A 23,590-nucleotide genomic window follows, 5' to 3' on the forward strand; every position below is an offset into this window, starting at 1 on the left:
AATACACAGTAATAACCAGTTGGGTGAATGTGAAGCATGGTAGCCTATAGTAAAATAACATGGTACATTTACAGTTGAAATGGGAAGTTTACATACACCTTTTCAGTTTTTCACAATTCCTGACATTTAATCCCAGGAAAAAAATCCCTGTTTTAGGTCATTTAGAATCACAACTTTATTTGTTTAACTTGTTTTAGTTTGTGTGTGTGGATGGGTGTCTGTTATGTTTGTTAGGGTGTTTTCCTGGTAGAGTTCTCTCAGCACCTCTGGCTGTACAGAATCACAGCAGCAGTGGTCACCTTTCTTACTATCAGAGCACCAATATAACGCTACACACACAATATTATCTCTGTGTCTGTGTTGTAATGTCTGCCTTTGTTTGTAGGCTATCGAAACAGCATCTCGCACCAAACCCCCAGATCCAAGTTGTCATCAGGTGTGTACAGAAAGACAGCGCAGTAGCCTACTTTACACAGGAAAACCTGCAGTAATGTTTACCAATGTTGTCCAGACATGCATTTGCTCACATCTAACATGGGAAGCTGCCTTCCCATTCAGCCAGCACAGTGTGAAGACGCCCCGTTGACACGTAGGCCTAGACCTCATTTTATTACAGATATGATGGAACAGGTCTTTTGTCAGAGATGAAAGTGGGTCAGATAAACCTAACCCATATACAGGGCATTAGATTTTTTAATATAAACCTAACCCATATACAGGGCATTAGATTTTTCAATTGTTGAATTTGAATTTTCTTCCTGAATTGACTGAATTGAAATTGAATCAACAAACCCTGATGATTATTTTGCACAAATGCAAACATGTAAATATGTCCTGTTTAACTCAGTTAAGAACAAATTCTTATTTACAATGACGGCCTACCCAGACAACGCTGGGCCAATTGTACGCCGCCCTATGGGACAACCCAATTACGTCCGGATGTGATGCAGCCTGGATTCAAACCAGGGACTGCACTGAGATGCAGTGCCTTAGACCGCTGCTCCTCTCGGGAACCTGTGATTGATCCCGTGTTGTGGTGGTTTAACCAGTAGGCCTAGGTCAAATAAAATCAAGTACTGTGAAACAAAACTAAAGTCCTGAAACCAGGTAGTCTCCCACAGGTAAAGGCTTTAAGTTTTCAGGATAAGAAGTTTGCGAGTGTGTGTGGGGTTATTAGTTTGTTAACGAAGACAGGGTGTAAACATTGCTATGATGGGTGTGATTGAATTCCAGCAGTCCTGGTCTTTATTGTGCCTCATTCTTCCATGGGGAACACCTTCACTGTGGAATGTCACTCGCAGAAGCCCTGTTCTGCTGACTGTGGTGCAGACGTGTCTCTCTGTGTGTTCCTTTATGTGTGTGTCCCTGTGTGTGTTCCTTTATGTGTGTGTCCCTGTGTGTGTTCGTGTTTGCATCTTTATTCTGTGTGTTGTATGCGTGATTATCTCAGCCCTGAATGGATGGCCCCTCAACACGCTCAAGGGTGCTATTTAGTATTAGTGTTAGCTGTTATGCATGTTAAACATTCTCACCTCCCTCCCCCTCTCTTTGTATCTCTCTATGCCTCCCCCTCTTACTCTGTTTGTCTCCCCCTCACTGTCTCTTTTTGTCTGTCTGTTTGTCTGTCTGTCTCTCTCTCTTCCACTCTCTACTCACTCTCTTCCTCTCTCATGTCTAAGTAACCAATTTGAAATGGCTAGCTAGTTAGCGGGGTGCTCGCTAATAGCATTTCAATCTGTGACGTCACTCGCTCTGAGACCTTGAAGTAGTTGTTCCCCTTGCTCTGCAAGGGCCACAGCTTTTGTGGAGCGATGGGTAACGATGCTTCGAGGGTGGCTGTTGTCGATGTGTACAGAGGGTCCCAGGTTCGAGCCCAAGTAGGGGCGAGGAGAGGGACGGGAGCTAAACTGTTACATCTATAGTTATAGTTTGTATGCTAGCCAAAGGACATAGTCCCACCTAGGCCCTAGGTTATAATAGCCATGCATGCCTATGAAAAAAAGCTTCCTGCAGAGTAACAGCTGAGGGTGATTTAAAGTGGTTTACTATAGGTTAAGTCAACAACATTACTTAGATCTCACTATAGTATTAACTAGGCCTATGTCTTGAATTTGTATTAAAAAAAATATTTAACTAGGCAAGTCAAATTCTTATTTACAATGATGGCCTACCCCAGCCAAGCCCTAATGACGCTGGGCCAATTGTGCGCTGTCCTATGGGACCCTCATTCTCAGTCAGCTGTGATACAGCCTGGAATCGAACCAGGGACTGTAGTGACACCTCTAGCATTGAGATGCAGTGCCTTAGATCGCTGTGCTACTCGGGAGGCCAAATGTTTTTTTAAAGTTGAATTGAGAACAATCTACGTTTCAAATATGGTATTTACTCACATGGTAAAATAGTAATTAGCCTACCTATTAATTATTTAACAATAAAAGCTTTTGGTTTCTTTGGGATTCAGTGAAGTAATCTCCATTGTGTTCCATTTAGTTATCAATATTGTTGAATGTTTGACCGAAACCTAAATAGCAGAAAGTAACCTAAATAGCATAATTTTCTCATTGGTCTATCAACACATAGGCTAATATTTGTAAATATCATGTAAGTACAGTTGAAGTCAGAAGTTTACATACACCTTAGCCAAATATATTTTAACTCTTTTCACAATTCCTGACATTTATTCCTAGTAAAAATTCTCTGTCTTAGATCAGTTAGGATCACCACTTTATTTTAAGAATGTCAAATGTCAGTATAATGGTAGAGAGAATGATTTATTTCAACATTCCCAGGGGGTCAGAAGTTTACATACACTCAATTAGTATTTGGTTGCATTGCCTTTAAATTGTAAACCCTCTTTGGGCTAGGGGGCAGTACTTTGACGTCTGGATGACAAGCGTGCCCAAAGAAACCTGCCTGGTACTCAGGCCCAGAAGCTAGGATATGCATATAATTGGTAGATTTGGATAGAAAACACTCTAAAGTTTCTAAAACTATTAAAATAACGTCTGTGAGTATAGCGGAACTGATATGGCAGACGAAGCCCAGAGGACAAACCACCCCCCCCCCCCCCCCCCCCCAAAAAAAAAAGAATCCCACCACTATTTTCAATGGCTGTCACTTTTATTATAAGGCGAAATCCTCCCAGATTGCAGTTCCTAGGGCTTTCACTAGCTGTCAACAGTCTTTAGAAAAAGTTTCAGGCTGGTTTTTGGAAAAATGAGTTAGAAGTTGTAGATTTTCTAAGTGGCTCCCATTTTGGCTGTAGTGTTTCCATGCTCGTGGATGGAAGCGCGTTCTTTGTTATTTATCTCTGGTAAAGACAATAACGATTCTCTGTCTTAAATGTTTTTCTTTATTTACGTATTAGGGTACCTGAGGTTTGATTATAAACGTTGTTTAACTTGGTTGTAGAAGTTTATTTGTAACGTTTGGGATTCATTTTGTATGCATTTTGATAGAGGGAAACCGGTGGATTATTGACTGAAGCGCGCCAGCTTAACTTCATATGGCTGCAGGGGCAGTATTGAGTAGCTTGGATGAAAAGGTGCCCATTGTAAACGGCCAGCTCCTCAGTCTCACTTGCTAATATATGCATATTATTATTAGTATTGGATAGAAAACACTCTAAAGTTTCCAAAACTGTCAAAATATTATCTGTGAGTATAACAGAACTGATATTGCAGGCGAAACCCTGAGGAAAATCAAAGCAGGAAGTGGCTTCTATTTTGAAAACTCCATGTTCCATAGCCTCCCTTTGCTCCATTTAAAGGGATATGAACCAGATTCCTTTTCCTATCGCTTCCTCAAGGTGTCAACAGTCTGGACGTAACCCGGACGTAACCCTTCAGGCTTTTATTTTGAAAAATGAGCCAGAACGATAACATCGCATCAAGTGGTCACATGAGTTTTGCTTCCGCAACAGAATTTGGACAGCCATTGTTTTCCCCTCTCCTAATGTGAAAGACATTTGCGGTTGATATATTATCGATTATATATTTTAAAAACAACCTGAGGATTGATTACGAAAACCATTTGACATGTTTCTGTGGACATTATGGAAACTATTTGGAATTTTCGTCTGCGTTGTCGTGACAGCTCTTTCCTGTGGATTTCTGAACATAACGCGACAAACAAAAGGAGGTATTTTGGATATAAAAATCATCTTTATGGAACAAATGGAACATTTGTTGTGTAACTGGGAGTCGTGAGTGAAAACATCTGAAGATCAAAGGTAAACTATTAATTTGATTGCTTTTCTGATTTTCCTGACCGAGCTACCTGATGCTAAGTGTACTTAATATTTTATTGTGCGATCGATAAACTTACACAAACGCTTGGATTGCTTTCGCTGTAAAGCATAATTTCAAAATCTGACGTGACAGGTGGATTAACAAAAGGCTAAACTGTATTTTCCTATATTGCACTTGTGATTTCATAAATATAAATATTTATCGTAATAGTTATTGCATGTAGCGCTATGCTATTCAGCGGTTGTTGATGACACTTATCCCGATAGGGGGATTGCAGCCATAACAGGTTAACTGAGTTTTTATGGATATAAAGAAGGACTTTATCGAACAAAAGGACCATTTGTGATGTAACTAGGACCTTTTGGAGTGCCAACACAAGAAGATCTTCAAAGGTAAGGCATTTATTATATTGCTATTTCTGACTTTCATGTCGCACCAGCCTGGTTGAAAAAATGTTGTGCTTTCGCCGTAAAGCCTTTTCGAAATCTTACACAGCGGCTGGATTAACAAGAAGTTAATCTTTATTTTGATGTATTACACATGTATTTTCATGAATGTTAAATATTTATATTTCTGTAGTTTGAATTTCTCTGCAATTTCACCGGATGTTGTCGAGGTGTCCCGCTAGCGGCACATCTAGCCGTAACAGGTTTTAACTAGGGTCAGATATTTTGGGTAGCCTTCCACAAGCTTCCCACAATAAATTGGTTGAATTTTGGCCAATACCTCCTGACAGCTGATGTAACTGAGTCAGGTTTGTAGGCCTCCATGCTCGCACACACTTTTTCAGTTCGGCCCACAAATGTTCTATGGGATTGAGGTCAGGGCTTCGTGATGGCCCCTCCAATACCTTGACTTTGTTGTCCTTGACTTTGGAAGTACAGTGCCTTGCGAAAGTATTCGGCCCCCTTGAACTTTGCGACCTTTTGCCACATTTCAGGCTTCAAACATAAAGATATAAAACTGTATTTTTTTGTGAAGAACTAACAACAAGTGGGACACAATCATGAAGTGGAACGACATTTATTGGATATTTCAAACTTTTTTAACAAATCAAAAACTGAAAAATTGGGCGTGCAAAATTACTTGTGTCATGCACAAAGTAGATGTCCCAACCAACTTGCCAAAACTATAGTTTGTTAAACCTCTCTGGGATATGTGGGACGCGTCCCACCTGGCCAAAAGCCAGTGATAATGCAGAGCGCCAAATTCAAATAAATTACTATAAGATATAACTTTCATTAAATCACACATGTAAGATACCAAATTAAACTTGTTGTGAATCCAGCCAACATGTCAGATTTCAAAAACGCTTTTTGGCGACAGCAAACAATGCTATTATCTGAGGATAGCACCTCCGTAAACAAAGAGAGAAAAGCATATTTCAACCCTGCAGGAGCGACACAAAATGCAGAAATAAAAATATAATTCATGCAATATAATTCATGCCTTACCTTTGACAAGCTTCTTTTGTTGGCCCTCCAATATGTCCCATGAACATCACAAATGGTCATTTTGTTCGATTAATTCCGTTGATATATATCCAAAATAAAACGGCGCATTTGATCACGTTTGATCCAGAAAAACACCGGTTCCAACTTGCGCAACATAACTGCAAAATATCTCAAAAGTTACCTGTAAACTTTGCCAAAACATTTCAAACTACTTTTGTAATACAACTTTAGGTATTTTTAACGTAAATAATCGATACAATTGAAGACGGGATAATCTGTGTTCAATACAGGAGGAAAACAAATGTAGCTAGCTTTCTGGTCACGCGCCTCTATCTAACAGTACACTACAAATGACCCTCGTTCTGAACAGGGCTACTTCTTCATTACACAAAGTAAAAACCTCAATCAATTTCTAAAGACTGTTGACATCCAGTGGAAGCGGTAGGAACTGCAAGAAGGTCCCTTAGAAATCTGGATTCCCAATGAAACCACATTGAAAAGAGAGTGACCTCAAGAAAAAAGAATCTGAATGGTTTGTCTCCGGGGTTTTGCCTGCTAAATAAGTTCTGTTATACTCACAGACATGATTCAAACAGTTTTAGAAACTTCAGAGTGATTTCTATCCAAATATATGCATATATGCATATCTTATCTTCTGGGGATGAGTAGCAGGCAGTTGAATTTGGGCATGCATTTCATCTGGACGTGAAAATACTGCCTCCTGTCACCAAGAAGTTAACAAGAAGGATACACTGGTCTGAGGAGGCGCACTGGAGACCAGGAGCGCTGAGCCGGCACCACCCTTCCTGGCTGGATACCCCTCTTTACGAGGCTGGTAAGGAGAGCAAGTACTGCACGCACTGGGCTGCGACTGTGCACTGAAGGCACGGTGCGTAAAACCGGAAAACATGGCACTGGAACCGCTTGCCAACCCGTGTGCCCCCTCCAAAAATGTTTTTTTGGGTTGCCTCTCGTGCTCCCGTCTCTTTATCTGCCTCCGCCTGTTTCCATGGCAGGCTTTTGTCGCCTACCATGATCTCCTCCCATGTCCATGATGTCCTAAACTCCCTTCTCTCCGGCCGCCTGGCCACGCTGCTTGGTCTTTTTTTGGTGGGTAGTTCTGTCACGGCTCTCGTCGGAATGAGGATCGGACCAAAGCGTAGCGTGGTAAGTGTTCATGATATTTTTATTTGTCATAAAACACTCGAACAAAATAACAAAGTAAAAAACCAAAACAGTTATGTCAGGTGCAGACACTAAACAGAAACCAACTACACACAAAACACAGGTGGGAAAAAGGCTGCCTAAGTATGATTCCCAATCAGAGACAACGATAGACAGCTGCCTCTGATTGGGAACCACACTCGGCCAAAACCAAAGAAATATAAAACAAAGAAATAAAGAACCTAGTCACACCCTGGCCTAACCAAAATAGAGAATAAATGCCTCTCCTTGGCAAGGGCGTGAAATTAATAAGGTGTGTTATAGCTGGGCAAGGTCAAAAGCCTGCACCCCCTGTGGTTTCCCAGGACCCCCATTAAAGAACCCTGTGTTAAAGGATTTGTCCTGCATGGATTATGCTATTCGCTGATGATTTGATCAAGCAGGGAGGAGTGTAATCTGTAGTTGTTGGTGGCTGGGTTAGGATTAAGGGTCAAGAGTTTCAGATTATTGCATTTGAAAATAATCCACGTAGATCCAAGGCAAGGCCACTGCACTTTCATTGCAATAGATGTGATATGTTGAGCTAAGTGAGGCTATACCCACACTTACTGAATTATATAGCAAAGTAAGCCAGGCTATACATGAATATTGAAGGATTGCACAGCTATTGTTAGATGGTGGGTGTAGCTGGTGCATGAAGTCAGGCGCAGGAGAGCAGAATGAGTGAGCAATGTACTTTACTCAAAATGAAGGCACAAGGTAACAAAACACTTGACCAACAATAAACGGTAATCAATTACGTACAGGTGAAAACAGCACCGGTGGAAAACCAGCCATAACGTACCGAATGAACAACGTACGGAATGAACATAGAAACAATCACACACAAAAACATGGGGGAAACAGAGGGTTAAATACATGAACATGTAATTGGGGAATGAAACCAGGTGTGTAGAAAACAAAGACAAAACTAATGGAAAATGAAAGGTGGATCAGCGATGGCTAGAAGACCGGTGACGCAAGGAGAGGGACTGACTTTGGAGGACATTGTGACAGCTATGCAGGAATGTGTCAAATGAACAATTATCTCTTTACTCTCTCCTCAGTTTTTTCATGCTGTTTGTAATCTGGCTGCTGTGCCGGTATCACTCCTTGGCCCAGGTCATTTGTTTGTGTGTGTCTATGTCTGCCTCTGTGTGTGTTTAGGAGTGCATCTACATTTTGACATCTGTTGGGCCAAAATCACAGAATCCAGACATAAAATCATTTCTCTGGTATTTTTATGTTGTTTTAGCCAGTAGTTCTGAAAGTAGTCCACACGTGTCAAAAGTGGTCCTGGAAAATTGCGTACTATGTCACATATGTGCAGATACTGTTTGTGCACCACGTCATTGGGATTTTCAGTCAATGATTGTCAAGTGACAAAGAGCTGTTGTGAAAGCGCATGCGATGGGACAACAGCCAAAATGCTGGAAAAAGGTGTTTGAGAGGATTGTCCAAAATATTTTGGTGTCTCATACTTTACGCAGGTGAAGACAGTTGTGCCTGGTTCGACTTTGGCTCTAATATCCCTAGCGAATGGATTTTTAACAATACAAGGGACTTGAAGTAACCTACTTAAAATTGAATTTGGAGCTCAGAAATGCAAGTACTGGAATAGGCCTACCTTGAAAATCAGACACTTACTAAATTTAGTGGTTGAAAAGTCCTTGTAATTATTGTAGCCAATTTATTAGTTCTCCTGGCCCTTTTAATTACCAGTGATTTCCTTTTTTAGTCCGTTTTTGTGAGGGATGTGGCTTTCGCTTGTTTCCAGCTTCTTCAATTGAAGGGTGTTATTAAGTTATTAAGAAGACCACAACATCTAATCCTGGCTTCAACTTGTGCCTTCCATTACTAAAGGAATCTGGTTTTTGGTTGCTTTCGCATCATAAAAACAACTATAGATATAGAGGTGAAATGTATTATATTTTGAGTTCACATCCCAAAATGACACTTTATATACATCCAGAAGACTGAAATATAACAAAACGTTTTGATATAGAAACTGTCAAGCCTTCTCCCGCTTCCCCTCTCTGGCACTCGAGGGCGCCAGGCTGCCCTTCATTACGTACTCCTGTCACCATCATTACGTGCATCTGTCACACCCTGACCATAGAGAGCTTTTTATTCTCTATGTTAGGTCGGGGTGTGACTAGGGTGGGTCATCTAGGTGATTATATTTCTATGTTGGCCTGGTATGGTTCCCAATCAGAGGCAGCTGTTTATCGTTGTCTCTGATTGGGGATCATATTTAGGCAGCCATTTCTCCTTTGTGCTTTGTGGGATCTTGACTATGTATGTGAGCACTATAGCCTGTGAGCACTATAGCAGCTTCACATTTAGTTTTGCATTTATTGTTTTCTTTGAGTTTCACTTCATAAAGAGGATGGAACCATACCACACTGCATCTTGGTCCACCCATTGTAACGATCGTGACAGCACCAGCACTCATTGGATTTACCTTCCCTCCTTCACCTTGTTGATTGCCCCAGCTATATATGTCTGTTGGTTTCCTATGTCAGCATTATTGTCGTTTACGTTTCCCCTGTCCAGATGCTGTCCGTATTCTGTTCCTGTCTGTTGGTGATTAAATGTTCACTGTCTGTACCTGCTTCTCGTCTCCAGCGTCTGTCCTTTCATGAAACATAGGATTTTTTAACCTTTATTAATAACATGCCTGTCACGACTCCCACTGAAGGTGGCTCCCCTGCCTGATCGGGTGGTGCTCGGTGTTCGTCGTCGCCGGTCTACTAGCCGCCACGATCCCTTTTTCCTTCTTGTTTCGTTTCGTCTTATTGGTTGCACCTGTTCCCTGTTTCCTTTCTTGATTTATGTCTATTTAAGCCTGTTAGGTCCGTCTAGGTTTGTGCGGGAATGTTACTCTGTTGGTTGTGGATGTGTTTTCGTGTTTGTTTTCTCCAGACTGTTTGGTCCTGTGTTTGGGCTGGTCTGTTTTATACGCCCTGTGTTTTGGCATGACCGTTTTGTGCCGGAGAATAAATTACGATTTACCGAACCCTCTGCTCTCTGTGCCTGATTCCAACCCACCACTCCTAGTAAACTCTGGCAGAATCCCACACCTGTTTGAATGGAGTCAGCAGGAGCAGCCGCACCTCCTCTCCCATCGATGGAGGAGTCCTTCATCATATGGCTATTCTCCACCGGATTGGGTCGGCAATGGACCAGATGATGGAGAGGATGGACCGATGGGAGAGGAGTGGCCTCCTTACCTCACCTCCAGCACCACCTACCCCTCCTCCGGCATCCGGATCTGGTGCCCTGCGTCTGCGTCTCCCCAGGGAGTACGATGGAATGGCGGCTGGGTGCCAGGGGTTCCTGCTACAGTTGGAGTTGTACCTGGCTACCGTTTGTCCGACTCCCTCGGGCGAGGAGAGCGTGAGCATCCTCGTCTCCTGTCTGACGGGTCGAGCCCTGGAGTGGGCCAACACAGTGTGGAATGGCCCAGACTCGGCGAGGGATCACTACCCCGTGTTCACCCGCCGGTTCCGGGCCGTGTCCGTTCGGGTGAACGGCTGTTTCACCTGCGACAGGAGACGGGGAGCGCAAAGGACGATGCGCTGGAGTTCCGGACCTTGGCCGCAGGGGCGCATGGAACGACAGGGCCCTGATGGACCACTATCGCTGTAGCCTCCGGGAGGAGGGACCTAGCTTGTCGGGACACCGCCCTCTCACTCGACGAACTTATCGACATGTCCATCCGACTGGACAATCTGCTGGCTGCCCGTGGGTGTCCAGAATGGGCCCTGTTGGTTCCACCTCCAGGCCCTCCCGCGCCTATCCCCATGGAGTTCGGGGGAGCTGCATCGAGGGTGACAGGAGGAGGAGGCTCCTCCTGCACCAGGTGTGATCAGAGAGGACTGGTGCTGGAGGAGCTTGTCTGGGAGTCGGGATGGCAGGCAGAGCACTCCTCGTTCACCCCAGGTGAGTCAGCACCAAACTCACCCAGAGCTCCCTGTTAGCCATATGTTCTAACTAATGAACTTTTCTGAGTTTTCTCCCTCTCTACAGCATTAGGCGCTAGTCGATTCAGGCGCAGCTGGGAACTTTATGGATTGTGGGCTCACATTAAGTTTAGGGATTCCCCTGGTGTCATTAGACCAACCTTTCCCGTGCACTCCTTAGATAGCCAACCATTAGGGTCAGGGCTGGTCGGGGAGGCTACGGTGCCACTGGACATGGTAACTCAGGGTGATCAGGTTGATCATAAGGAGCGGATCAGTCTCTTCCTTATTGATTTGTCTGCGTTTCCAGTGGTGCTGGGGTTTCCCTGGCTGGCTATTCACAATCCTGACATTTCATGGAGACAGGGGGTTCTCCAGGGGTGGTCAGAGGAGTGGGGGATTGCGAGATAAACCTCCTGGAAAACGCTGGACTTCCCAGGATTCACGTGTACCCGTTGTCCCATGAGGAGACGGTGCCGATGGAGACATAGGTCACTGAATCTCTGGGACAGGGGTACATTCGGCCCTCCACGTCACCCGTCTCCTCAAGCTTCTTTTTTGTGAAGAAAAAGGAGGGAGGTCTGCGTCCGTGCATTGATTATAGAGGTCTAAATTCCATCACAGTGTAGTTTAGTTACCCACTACCTCTCATCGCCACGGCGGTGGAATCGTTTCAAGGGTCACGTTTCTTCACAAAACTGGACCTTAGGAGTACGTATAATTTGGTGCGTATCCGGGAGGGAGATGAGTAGAAGACCGCGTTTAGTAACACATCTGGCCATTATGAGTACCTCGTCATGCCGTATGAGTTGAAGAATGCTCCAGCCGTTTTCCAATCCTTCGTAGACGAGATTCTCAGAGACCTTCACGGGCAGGGGGCCGCAGTGTGTGGGGCCTTTTAAAGTCCTGAGGAGGATAAACGAGGTGTGTTATAGGTCACAGCTTCCTCCTTACTATCGCATTAACCCCTTGTTTCATGTGTCTCTCCTCAGGCCGGTGGTGGCTGGTCCGCTGCAGGAAGGTGCCCCCTCTGGACATCGAGGGGGGTCCCCGGCGTACACAGTACGTGCCATTCTGGACTGTAGACGCCGGGTGAGGGGCCTACAGTACCTCGTGGACCGTTTTGTGCCGGAGAATAAATTACGATTTACCGAACCCTCTGCTCTCTGCGCCTGACTTCAACCCACCACTCCTAGTAGACAATGCCACCCATGAGGCCACTAGGTCATTTGACTGCAGGATTGTCATTTTGTCAAGCTTCTCTGAGTTAATTAAATGCACAATCTGTAGCATTGTGGGCGACGTGACCAAATTTACATTGAACTGTGAGTGTCATTGTCATTGAAAGCAAGTCTGATAAGTGGTAGACCTAGATCCGTTATACAAGCACTATTTCTATGGTTCCCAACCTAGAGTTAACCTTACGTATATTTTGGGTTATCGAAAATACATTTCACAGCGTTTTACATGGTTCTCTACACTATAGATTGTGTGTTTTGTCACATAAACTGTTTTGTCACAAAACATTCAGTGTGAGGCTCTGAAGTGTGTGTGTTTGTGCAGCGTGCGTGTGTGTGTGTGTGTGTGTGTGTGTGTGTGTGTGCGTGCGTGTGTGTGAGGTGAGGCTCTCAGCTCTATTGTAGGTAATGAGATTAATGTGGGTCAGGCTGGAGATGGGGATCGATCCCCAAGACCACAGGATAAGTGGATCATCTGGCCTCTCACTCTGTTATCTCTCTCCTTCCCTCCCTCTCGCCCTATATCTCTTTACTATCTCTCCTTCCCTCTCTCTCGCCCTGTCTCTCTTTACTATCTCTCCTTCCCTCCCTCTCGCCCTGTCTCTCTTTACTATCTCTCCTTCCCTCCCTCTCGCCCTGTCTCTCTTTACTATCTCTCCTTCCCTCCCTATCGCCCTGTCTTTCTTTACTATCTCGCCATGTCTCTCTGCCTCCCTCTCTGTCTTTTCTATCTCGCCATCTCCCCTTCTCTACAGAAATGATTTTTAGTCTGACTGTAGCAGCCTTCTTTGACAGTGTAACGTACATCATAGTGAGTCACTGTCACTAGTTACACACACACACACACACACACACCTTCCATAACGCTGACATCACCAACAGACATCTTACAGACATCTTACTAACACCTTCCATAATACTGACATCATCCCCTGACCCCTTACTAACACCTTCCATACAGCAGACATCACCTCCTGACCCCTTCCTAACACCTTCCATACAGCTGACATCACCTCCTGACCCCTTCCTAACACCTTCCATACAGCTGACATCACCTCCTGACCCCTTCCTAACACCTTCCATACAGCAGACATCACCTCCTGACCCCTTCCTAACACCTTCCATACAGCTGACATCACCTCCTGACCCCTTACAAACACCTTCCATACAGCTGACATCACCTCCTGACCCCTTATTAACACCTTCCATACAGCTGACATCACCTCCTGACCCCTTATTAACACCTTCCATACAGCTGACATCACTTCCTGACCCCTTACTAACACCTTTTATACAGCTGACATCACCTCCTGACCCCTTCCTAACACCTTCCATACAGCTGACATCACCTCCTGACCCCTTCCTAACACCTTCCATACAGCTGACATCACCTCCTGACCCCTTCCTAACACCTTCCATACAGCTGACATCAACTCCTGATTGCTTACTAACACCTTCCATACAGCTGACATCACCTCCTGACCCCTTCCTAACACCTTCCATACAGCTGACATCACCTCCTGACCCCTTACTAACACCTTCCATACAGCTGACATCACCTCCTGACCCCTTCCTAACACCTTCCATACAGCTGACATCACCTCCTGACCCCTTCCTAACACCTTCCATACAGCTGACATCACCTCCTGACCCCTTCCTAACACCTTCCATACAGCTGACATCACCTCCTGACCCCTTCCTAACACCTTCCATACAGCTGACATCACCTCCTGACCCCTTCCTAACACCTTCCATACAGCTGACATCACCTCCTGACCCCTTCCTAACACCTTCCATACAGCTGACATCACCTCCTGACCCCTTCCTAACACCTTCCATACAGCTGACATCAAATCCTGATTGCTTACTAACACCTTCCATACAGCTGACATCACCTCCTGACCCCTTCCTAACACCTTCCATACAGCTGACATCACCTCCTGACCCCTTCCTAACACCTTCCATACAGCTGACATCACCTCCTGACCTCTTCCTAACACCTTCCATACAGCTGACATCACCTCCTGACCCCTTATTAACACCTTCCATACAGCTGACATCACCTCCTGACCCCTTCCTAACACCTTCCATACAGCTGACATCACCTCCTGACCCCTTCCTAACACCTTCCATACAGCTGACATCACCTCCTGACCCCTTCCTAACACCTTCCATACAGCTGACATCACCTCCTGACCCCTTCCTAACACCTTCCATACAGCTGACATCACCTCCTGACCCCTTCCTAACACCTTCCATACAGCTGACATCACCTCCTGACCCCTTCCTAACACCTTCCATACAGCTGACATCACCTCCTGACCCCTTCCTAACACTGTCCATTCAGCTGACATCACCTTCGTACCCTAACCTATGACCTACCTCCCAGTATACTGCTTCTAATCCAGGCTCTATTCCTGAATTGTTCTCAACCTTGTCTTAAATTACTAATGAACTTCTAACTTACAGATTACCTTAAAAGACAGTGATGACAATCTAATCTCTTCATGACCTTCAATGGGCCTTCTTAAACTATGTCAAGTAAGATCTTCTTTTCTGATGACCTTCTAAGTTACTGAAAAGCTTCTCCATATTTCGACTTAACCTCACCCTACTCTGCAGCTCCCTCTGGCATTATATAACTCTGGTTCCAGCCCTGAAGCATGACTGTACAGTTCACTAAACACTGCTTCACTCTGACCTATCAGCCTCAGAACCTGACACACACACACACACACACACACACACACACACACAAAAACAAACATGCAGACACACACACACACACAAACATGCGCACACACACACACACAAACATGCACACACACACATGAACATACACACACACACACACACACACACACACATGCTACAGGGATGACTGGGAGAAGGGCAGCGAGCTATAGAGGCAGGGTCAGTGGCTGGCTGCATGTCCCTTCTGTTTATCATGAAAGGAGAGAGTGAGAGGAAGAGGGAGAGGGAAAGGAAGAGGGAAAGGAAGAGGGAGAGGAAGAGTGGCGAGAGAGGACTGTAAACTATATAACTCCCCCTGAGAAAGATACTGTGTGTGTGTGTGTACGTGTGTGTGTGTGTGTCTGCGTGTGTGTGTGTGTGGGTGTCTCTCTTTTCTTCCTCACTTGCAACAGGTATGCAAGTGCATTCTGTTCATAGATATACAGGGGAGAGGATAAGGAAGTTCCTCTTCAATGACACCAACACAGTATTGTTGATGTACAGGGCCAAGGTGTGTGATTATGTAAGGTGTATACACACACACACACACTCTGTGCGCACACAAACACAACACGAACTCAAACACGAAATTACAAGAATCCAAGTGCGTGTGTGTTTTCTTATCTCACTTTTGGAGAGAGAGAGGGCAAGTGGTTGAGAGAAAGATTTAAGGAGAGGCTATTGTTCATCATCTCTTATCTCTCTTTCCATTGTCTCTGTAGTTAATCTGTTTCTTCTCCTCCCGTCTCTGTCTATATCCCTCTCTCTCTCTCCATAGGTCACCATTATTTCTCTCTCAGTTCTTCTACTCATCCATCACCATCAGCCGCAAGTTTCCCTCATATTACTGCAGAATGGGCCCTAATTTATCACAGAGGAGTCACACACACACACGCACGCACACCATTACAGGTATGCAATATGACCTTTTTTCTTCCTCCCTTCTTCCTCCCTCCAGACTGGAGTGCCCTGGCCTGGGTGTGCCTGATCACAATGAACCTCTACCCTAACCTGGTCAAAGTGAGAAGAGCGCCAGCCACTACCAGCTGTGAGTACTCCACCAATATCCTCATCTATAGGCAGTGTGTGTTTGTGTGTGTGTGTGTGTGTGTGTGTGTGTGTGTCAGATTGTCCCTGGTGTATCTCTGTGTGCTCGTTGGTCAGATTGTCCCTGGTGTATCTCTGTGTGCTCGTTGGTCAGATTGTCCCTGGTGTATCTCTGTGTGCTCGTTGGTCAGATTGTCCCTGGTGTATCTCTGTGTGCTCGTTGGTCAGATTGTCCCTGGTGTATCTCTGTGTGCTCGTTGGTCAGATTGTCCCTGGTGTATCTCTGTGTGCTCGTTGGTCAGATTGTCCCTGGTGTATCTCTGTGTGCTCGTTGGTCAGATTGTCCCTGGTGTATCTCTGTGTGCTCGTTGGTCAGATTGTCCCTGGTGTATCTCTGTGTGCTCGTTGGTCAGATTGTCCCTGGTGTATCTCTGTGTGCTCGTTGGTCAGATTGTCCCTGGTGTATCTCTGTGTGCTCGTTGGTCAGATTGTCCCTGGTGTATCTCTGTGTGTTCATGTGTCTGTTCTCTCTGTTGCTGTGTGGCTGACTATTATATTTATTTACCAGGAGTTAAGTGTTTGTGTGTGTGTTAGCCAGAGCATAGCAGTCCTGCTGTGGCTCATTATGCCCATGTTGTGCTGCGGACCTCGTCATCTCTCTAATGTGTGTGTATGTATGCGTGTGCATCGATTTTCTGACTGCCCCCCCATGCAGATACAGCGTAGAGTGGCTGATTTCACAATTTGTGTCATCTCCTCCCACCATCTCACTCCCTCCATCTCTCTTCCTCTTTATTTCTTTCTCTCTCTCTCCCTCTCTCTCTCAAGATCTATATCTCCCTCCATTCTCCCCTTTCACTTTTTCTTCTTATTTTTCTCTCTCCCTAAACCTCTCTCTCTCCCTGTACCTCTCTTGCTCTGTGTTACGTGCCTCCTAGAAGGAGGGAGGTGCAGGAATCAGGAGCAGGAGAGCAAGGAAGTCCCAGTGGCACAATTGTTTATTCAAAAGTCCCAACTCAACAACAACATGGGGCGGGGAACACGCCCAAACGAGGTCGCCACACAGGGAAATAAACGCTACACACCGAGGAGAAACCTCTACTCCTAAACACATACCAAACCGGTACAACTACCGTGAGAAAGAAAACTCTGTGGTGCAGACACGCACCCCTAACAAAGTAACCACAGCAAACAATCCCGCACAAAGACTAGCAGGCAGCGGAGGTTAATAAACCCACCGAAATCAACTAATAGGACAAAGGTGTAAACAAAACAGACAGACACAAATGAAAAGGAAAAACAGATCGTGGCAGCTAGTAGGCCGGCGTTGACGGCCGCCGAGCACCGCCCGAGCAGGGCGAGGACCCGGAGGACGAGGCGCAGGGCGATCTGGATGGAGGCAGTGAAACTTACTCAGCAGAGATGGGTCCAAGACGACCTCCACCGGTACCCAGCATCTCTCCTCCGGACCGTACCCCTCCCAATCCACGAGGTACTGCAGGCCCCTCACCCGACACCTGGAATCCAGAATGGATCGCACTGCGTACGCTGGGGCCCCGTCAATATCCGGGGGGGTGGAGGGACCTCCCGCACCTCAGCTTCTTGAAGTGGACCAGCTACCACCTGCCTGAGGAGAGACACATGAAACGAGGGGTTAATATGGTAATCAAGAGGGGAGGTGTAACCTATAACACACCTCGTTTATTCTCCTCAGGACTTTAAATGGCCCCACAAACCGCGGACCCAGCATCCGGCAGGGCAGGCGGAGGGGCAGGTTTCAGGTCGAGAGCCAGACCCGGGGCTGATACTCCAACACGCACTGAAAGGGCGTAGCGGATTGAGTTCTGGGCCATCTCTGCCCAAGGAATATACCTCGCCACTCCCCTGGCCGGTCCTGGCAAGACGACCGCAGAAACCTACCCACATCCTGGTTTACTCTCTCCACCTGCCCATTACTCTCGGGGTGAAAACCAGAGGTCAGGCTGACCGAGAACCCCAGACGCTCCATGAATGCCCTCCAAACCCGGGACATGAACTGGGGACCCCGATCAGAAAATATGTCCTCAGGCACCCAGTAGTGCCGGAAGACGTGAGTAAACAGGGCCTCCGCAGTCTGTAGGGCCGTAGGGAGAACGGGCAAAGGGAGGAGACGACAGGACTTAGAAAACCGGTCCACAACGACCAGGATCGTGGTGTTACCCTGGGACGGAGGAAGATCGGTCAGGAAGTCTACCGACAGGTGTGACCAAGGCCGCTGTGAAACGGGGAGGGGTTGTAACTTCCCTCTAGGCAGGTGTCTAGGAGCCTTGCACTGAGCGCACACTTAACAGGAGAAGACATAAACCCTCAAGTCCTTAGCTAAAGTGGGCCACCGGTACTTCCCCCTAAGGCTTCGCACCGTCCTATCGATACCCGGATGACCAGAGGAGGGTAATGTGTGCGCCTACCGACTCAACCTATCACGGACACCAAGCGGGACATACCTCCGTCCAGCTGGACACTGAGGTGGAGTAGGCTCTGACCGAGATGCCTGCTCGATGTCCGCATCCACCTCCCACACCACCGGGCGCCACCAGAAAAGAGGCCGGAAGTATGGGGGTGGGATTGATGGACCGCTCCTCTGTATCATACAGACGGGACAGTGAGTCTGCCTTAGCGTTCTGGGAACCTGGTCTATACGATATCGTAAATCTGAATCGGGTGAAAAACACGGCCCATCTTGCCTGACGAGGGTTCAGTCTCCTCGCCGCCCGGATGTACTCCAGATTACAGTGGTCAGTCCAGATTAGGAAAGGGTGTTGAGCCCCGTCAAGCCAATGTCTCCACACCTTCAGAGCTTTTACAACTCCTGGTCCCCACGTCATAGTTTCGTTCCGCCGGGCTAAGCTTCCTCGAAAAGAAAGTGCTGGGGCGGAGCTTCAGTGACGCGCCCGAGCGTTGTGAGAGCACGGCTCCAATCCCAGCCTCAGATGCGTCCACCTCCACTATGAACGCCAAAGAGGGATCCGGATGAGCCAACACGGGAGCCTCGATAAACAGTCCTCAAGCGACAAAAAGCTCTGTCCGCCTCAGCCGACCACCGCAAACGCACTGGTCCCCCCTTCAGCAGTGAGGTAATGGGAGCAGCCACCTGACCAAACCCCGGATAAACCTCTGGTAGTAATTGGCAAACCCTAAAAACCGCTGCACCTTCTTTACCGTGGTGGGAGTCGGCCAATTACGCACGGCTGCAATGTGGTCACACTCGATCACCCACCCTGATGTGGAAATGCGATAACCCAGGAAGAACACGCATTTCTCAGCCTTGACGTATAGGTCATGCTCCATCAGTCGCCCAAGTACTCTGCGCACCAGAGAAATATGCGCAATATTTCAGAATGTCATCGATATAACTCGCCACAGCCTGCCCGTGCAGGTCCCTGAGAATCTCGTCTACAAAGGATTGGAAGACGGCTGGGGCATTCTTCATTCTTCAGATGTGGTACTAAACGCTGTCTTCCACTCATCTACCTCCCGGATACGCACCAAGTTATACGCGCTCCTGAGATCCGGTTTTGTGAAGAAACGTGCTCTGTGAAATGACTCAGTCACCATAGCGATAAGAGGTAGCGAGCGGGTAACTGTACCCCACCGTAATAGAATTTAGACCTCTATAATCAATGCACGGACGCAGACCTCCCTCCTCCTTCTTCACAAAAAAGAAACTTGAGGAGGTGGGCGACATAGAGGGCCGAATGTATCCCTGCCTCAGAGATTCAGAGACATATGTCTCCATAGCCACTGTCTCTTCCTGTGACAATGGGTACACGTGAAAGTGTGGCGTTAACCTGGAGGCTTATCGCACAATCCCCTCGTCGATGAGGTGGTAATTGGGTCGCCCTCTTTTTACAGAAGGCGATAGCCAAATTGGCATATTCGGGGGGAATGCGCACGGTGGAGATTTGGTCTGGACTCTCCACTGTCGTTGCACAGATGGAAACTCCCACACACCTACATGAGCACTCCTCTGACCACGCCTTTAGAGCTCTCTGTTGCCACGAAATAGTGGGGTTGTGAAAGGCCCACCAGGGAATCCCCAGCACCACTGGAAACGCAGGAGAATCAATGAGGAAGAGACTAATTCTCTCCTCATGACCCCACTGCGTAACCATGTCCAACGGAGCCGTGGCCTCCCCGACCCCACCTGACCCTAATGGTTTCCTATCTAGGGAGTGCACATAGAAGGGTTTGTCCATCTGAACCAGGGGAATCCCTAACCTCTGCGTGAAACCGCGGTCCATACAATTCCCCGCAGCACCTGAATCTACTAGCGCTTATGCTGGGAATGGGGGGAAAACTCAGGGAAAGAAATTAACACATACATGTGACCAACAGTGGGCTCTGGGTGAGCCTGGTGCTGACTCACCTGGGGTGTCTGAACAGTACTCGGCCTGCCGTCTCGACTTCCAGACGAGCTCCTCCAGCACCGGTCGGAGGCACCTCCTCTGATCGCCCTCGTGGTAGCACCCCCTAACTCCATGGGGGTTGGAGTGGAGGTGCTGGGGGGTGGAATCAACAGGACCAGATCCAGACCCCCGTGCATAGCCAGCAAGTTGTCCAACCTGATGGACATGTCCACTAGCTGGTCCAGGGTGAGGGTAGCGTCTCTGCATGCTAGCTCCCTGCGGACGTCCTCTCGTAAGCTGCACCTATAGTGGTCAATCAGGGCCCTGTCGTTCCACCCTGCGCCGGCGGCCAAGGTCCTGAACTCCAGAGCGAAGTCTTGTGCGTTCCTCGTCTCCTGCCGTAGATGGAACAGACGCGCTGAACTCTGGGTAGTTGTCCCTTGCCGAGTCTGGTCCATCCCAGACCGCGTTGGCCCACTCCAGAACTTTGCCTGACAGGCAGGAGACGAGGGTCTTCACGCTCTCATCTCCTGTTGGAGCCGGGTGCACGGTTGCCAGGTAAAGATTCAGCTGGAGCAGGAAACCCTTGCACCCGGCAGCCGTCCCACCTTACTCCCTCGGGAGCGCGAGCCAAATACTGCTGGGGCCGGATGACGCCGGAGAAGGTGGTGGTGCCGGTTGGAGTGTGGCTGGTGGAAGGGTTTCCTGCTCTCTCCATCGTCGCCATCCTTTGATCCATGGTGGTCCTGAGACAGTGGAGAACGGTGGTGTGGTGTTGCACGCGCTCCTCCATGGAAGTGGAGAGTGTGTCAGCTCCAGCTGATTCCATTAGTGGTGCTGGATTCTGTTGCGTCTTGTTTTTATCTCTCTTTCTCTGTGTTACATGCCTCCTAGAAGGAGGAAGGTGCAGGAATCAGGAGCAGGAGAGCAAGGTCCCAGTCCCAGTGGCACTATCGTTTATTCAGAAGTCCCAACTCAAAAACAACACACACACACACGCGCCCAAACGAGGTCGCCACACACAGGGAAATAAACGCTACACATACCAAACCGGTACAACTGCCATGAGAAAGAAAACCCTGTGGTACAGACACGTACCCCTAACAAAGTAACCACAGCAAACAATCCCGCACAAAGACTAGCAGGCAGTGGAGGTTAAAAAACCCACCGAAATCAACTAATGTAATCAAAACAGACAAACGGATCGGTGGCAGCTAGTAGGCCCCGCCTGAACAGGGGGAGGAGCCACCTTTGGTGGAAGTCGTGACACTCTGTTCCCACTCTTCTCTCTTGTTTTTTTTTATTTCGTTTCTTTCTTTCTCTTCACAACCCAGGGACCACCCACCAATCTGTCTCTGTTAAACTCTAAGCTCCACAACCTCATTCTCTCCCTCACTTCCTTCCTTCCAATGTATGGGGGACATATTTTCTTTCACCTTTATTTACAGTGCCTTGCGAAAGTATTCGGCCCCCTTGAACTTTGCGACCTTTTGCCACATTTCAGGCTTCAAACATAAAGATATAAAACTGTATTTTTTTGTGAAGAATCAACAACAAGTGGGACACAATCATGAAGTGGAACGACATTTATTGGATATTTCAAACTTTTTTAACAAATCAAAAACTGAAAAATTGGGCGTGCAAAATTATTCAGCCCCCTTAAGTTAATACTTTGTAGCGCCACCTTTTGCTGCGATTACAGCTGTAAGTCGCTTGGGTTATGTCTCTATCAGTTTTGCACATCGAGAGACAGAAATTCTTTCCCCATTCCTCCTTGCAAAACAGCTCGAGCTCAGTGAGGTTGGATGGAGAGCATTTGTGAACAGCAGTTTTCAGTTCTTTCCACAGATTCTCGATTGGATTCAGGTCTGGACTTTGACTTGGCCATTCTAACACCTGGATATGTTTATTTTTGAACCATTCCATTGTAGATTTTGCTTTATGTTTTGGATCATTGTCTTGTTGGAAGACAAATCTCCATCCCAGTCTCAGGTCTTTTGCAGACTCCATCAGGTTTTCTTCCAGAATGGTCCTGTATTTGGCTCCATCCATCTTCCCATCAATTTTAACCATGTTCCCTGTCCCTGCTGAAGAAAAGCAGGCCCAAACCATGATGCTGCCACCACCATGTTTGACAGTGGGGATGGTGTGTTCAGCTGTGTTGCTTTTACGCCAAACATAACGTTTTGCATTGTTGCCAAAAAGTTCCATTTTGGTTTCATCTGACCAGAGCACCTTCTTCCACATGTTTGGTGTGTCTCCCAGGTGGCTTGTGGCAAACTTTAAACGACACTTTTTATGGATATCTTTAAGAAATGGCTTTCTTCTTGCCACTCTTCCATAAAGGCCAGATTTGTTGTCCTATGGACAGAGTCTCCCACCTCAGCTGTAGATCTCTGCAGTTCATCCAGAGTGATCATGGGCCTCTTTTCTGCATCTCTGATCAGTCTTCTCCTTGTATGAGCTGAAAGTTTAGAGGGACGGCCAGGTCTTGGTAGATTGTTAGATTTGCAGTGGTCTGATACTCCTTCCATTTCAATATTATCGCTTGCACAGTGCTCCTTGGGATGTTTAAAGCTTGGAAAATATTTTTGTATCCAAATCCGGCTTTAAACTTCTTCACAACAGTATCTCGGACCTGCCTGGTGTGTTCCTTGTTCTTCATGATGCTCTCTGCGCTTTTAACGGACCTCTGAGACTATCACAGTGCAGGTGCATTTATACGGAGACTTGATTACACACAGGTGGATTGTATTTATCATCATTAGTCATTTAGGTCAACATTGGATCATTCAGAGATCCTCACTGAACTTCTGGAGAGAGTTTGCTGCACTGAAAGTAAAGGGGCTGAATAATTTTGCACGCCCAATTTTTCAGTTTTTGATTTGTTAAAAAAGTTTGAAATATCCAATAAATGTCGTTCCACTTCATGATTGTGTCCCACTTGTTGTTGATTCTTCACAAAAAAATACAGTTTTATATCTTTATGTTTGAAGCCTGAAATGTGGCAAAAGGTCGCAAAGTTCAAGGGGGCCGAATACTTTCGCAAGGCACTGTAACTAGGCAAGTCAGTTAAGAACAAATTCTTATTTTCAGGGGTCTGCAGACATGGTCTGCAACCTTTAGCCATCTCGTAATTGAGGTAAGCTCGGTCTGCTGATAATTTCTCAGTTGGGTTTTATTCGGAATGGCAGAAAAGGGCTGTCCCAACATGTCTGACCCTAACTAGGCTCAGGGGCGGTCTTTTGATTTAGTTCACTCCAATCCCCTTTTTGAGTTTTCCTTCATTAAACAGTCCAAAATCACATTACACAA

General features: G+C 46.7%; 1 protein-coding gene across 1 annotated transcript in view; it reads left to right on the forward strand.

Moving 5' to 3' along the window:
* Nucleotides 1–12,316, forward strand: part of LOC110518747 (tetraspanin-7) — an 82,446-nt gene extending 70,130 nt beyond the window's left edge. The window contains exons 9-10 of the transcript XR_005051365.1: nt 9,968–10,852; nt 11,865–12,316. The gene's annotated coding sequence lies outside the window, so the exon portion shown is untranslated. The remainder of the gene's footprint in view (nt 1–9,967; nt 10,853–11,864) is intronic.
* Nucleotides 12,317–23,590: the final 11,274 nt, after the last annotated feature.

This window comes from Oncorhynchus mykiss, chromosome 3, assembly GCF_013265735.2.
Source record: "Oncorhynchus mykiss isolate Arlee chromosome 3, USDA_OmykA_1.1, whole genome shotgun sequence".
NCBI lineage: Eukaryota > Metazoa > Chordata > Actinopteri > Salmoniformes > Salmonidae > Oncorhynchus > Oncorhynchus mykiss.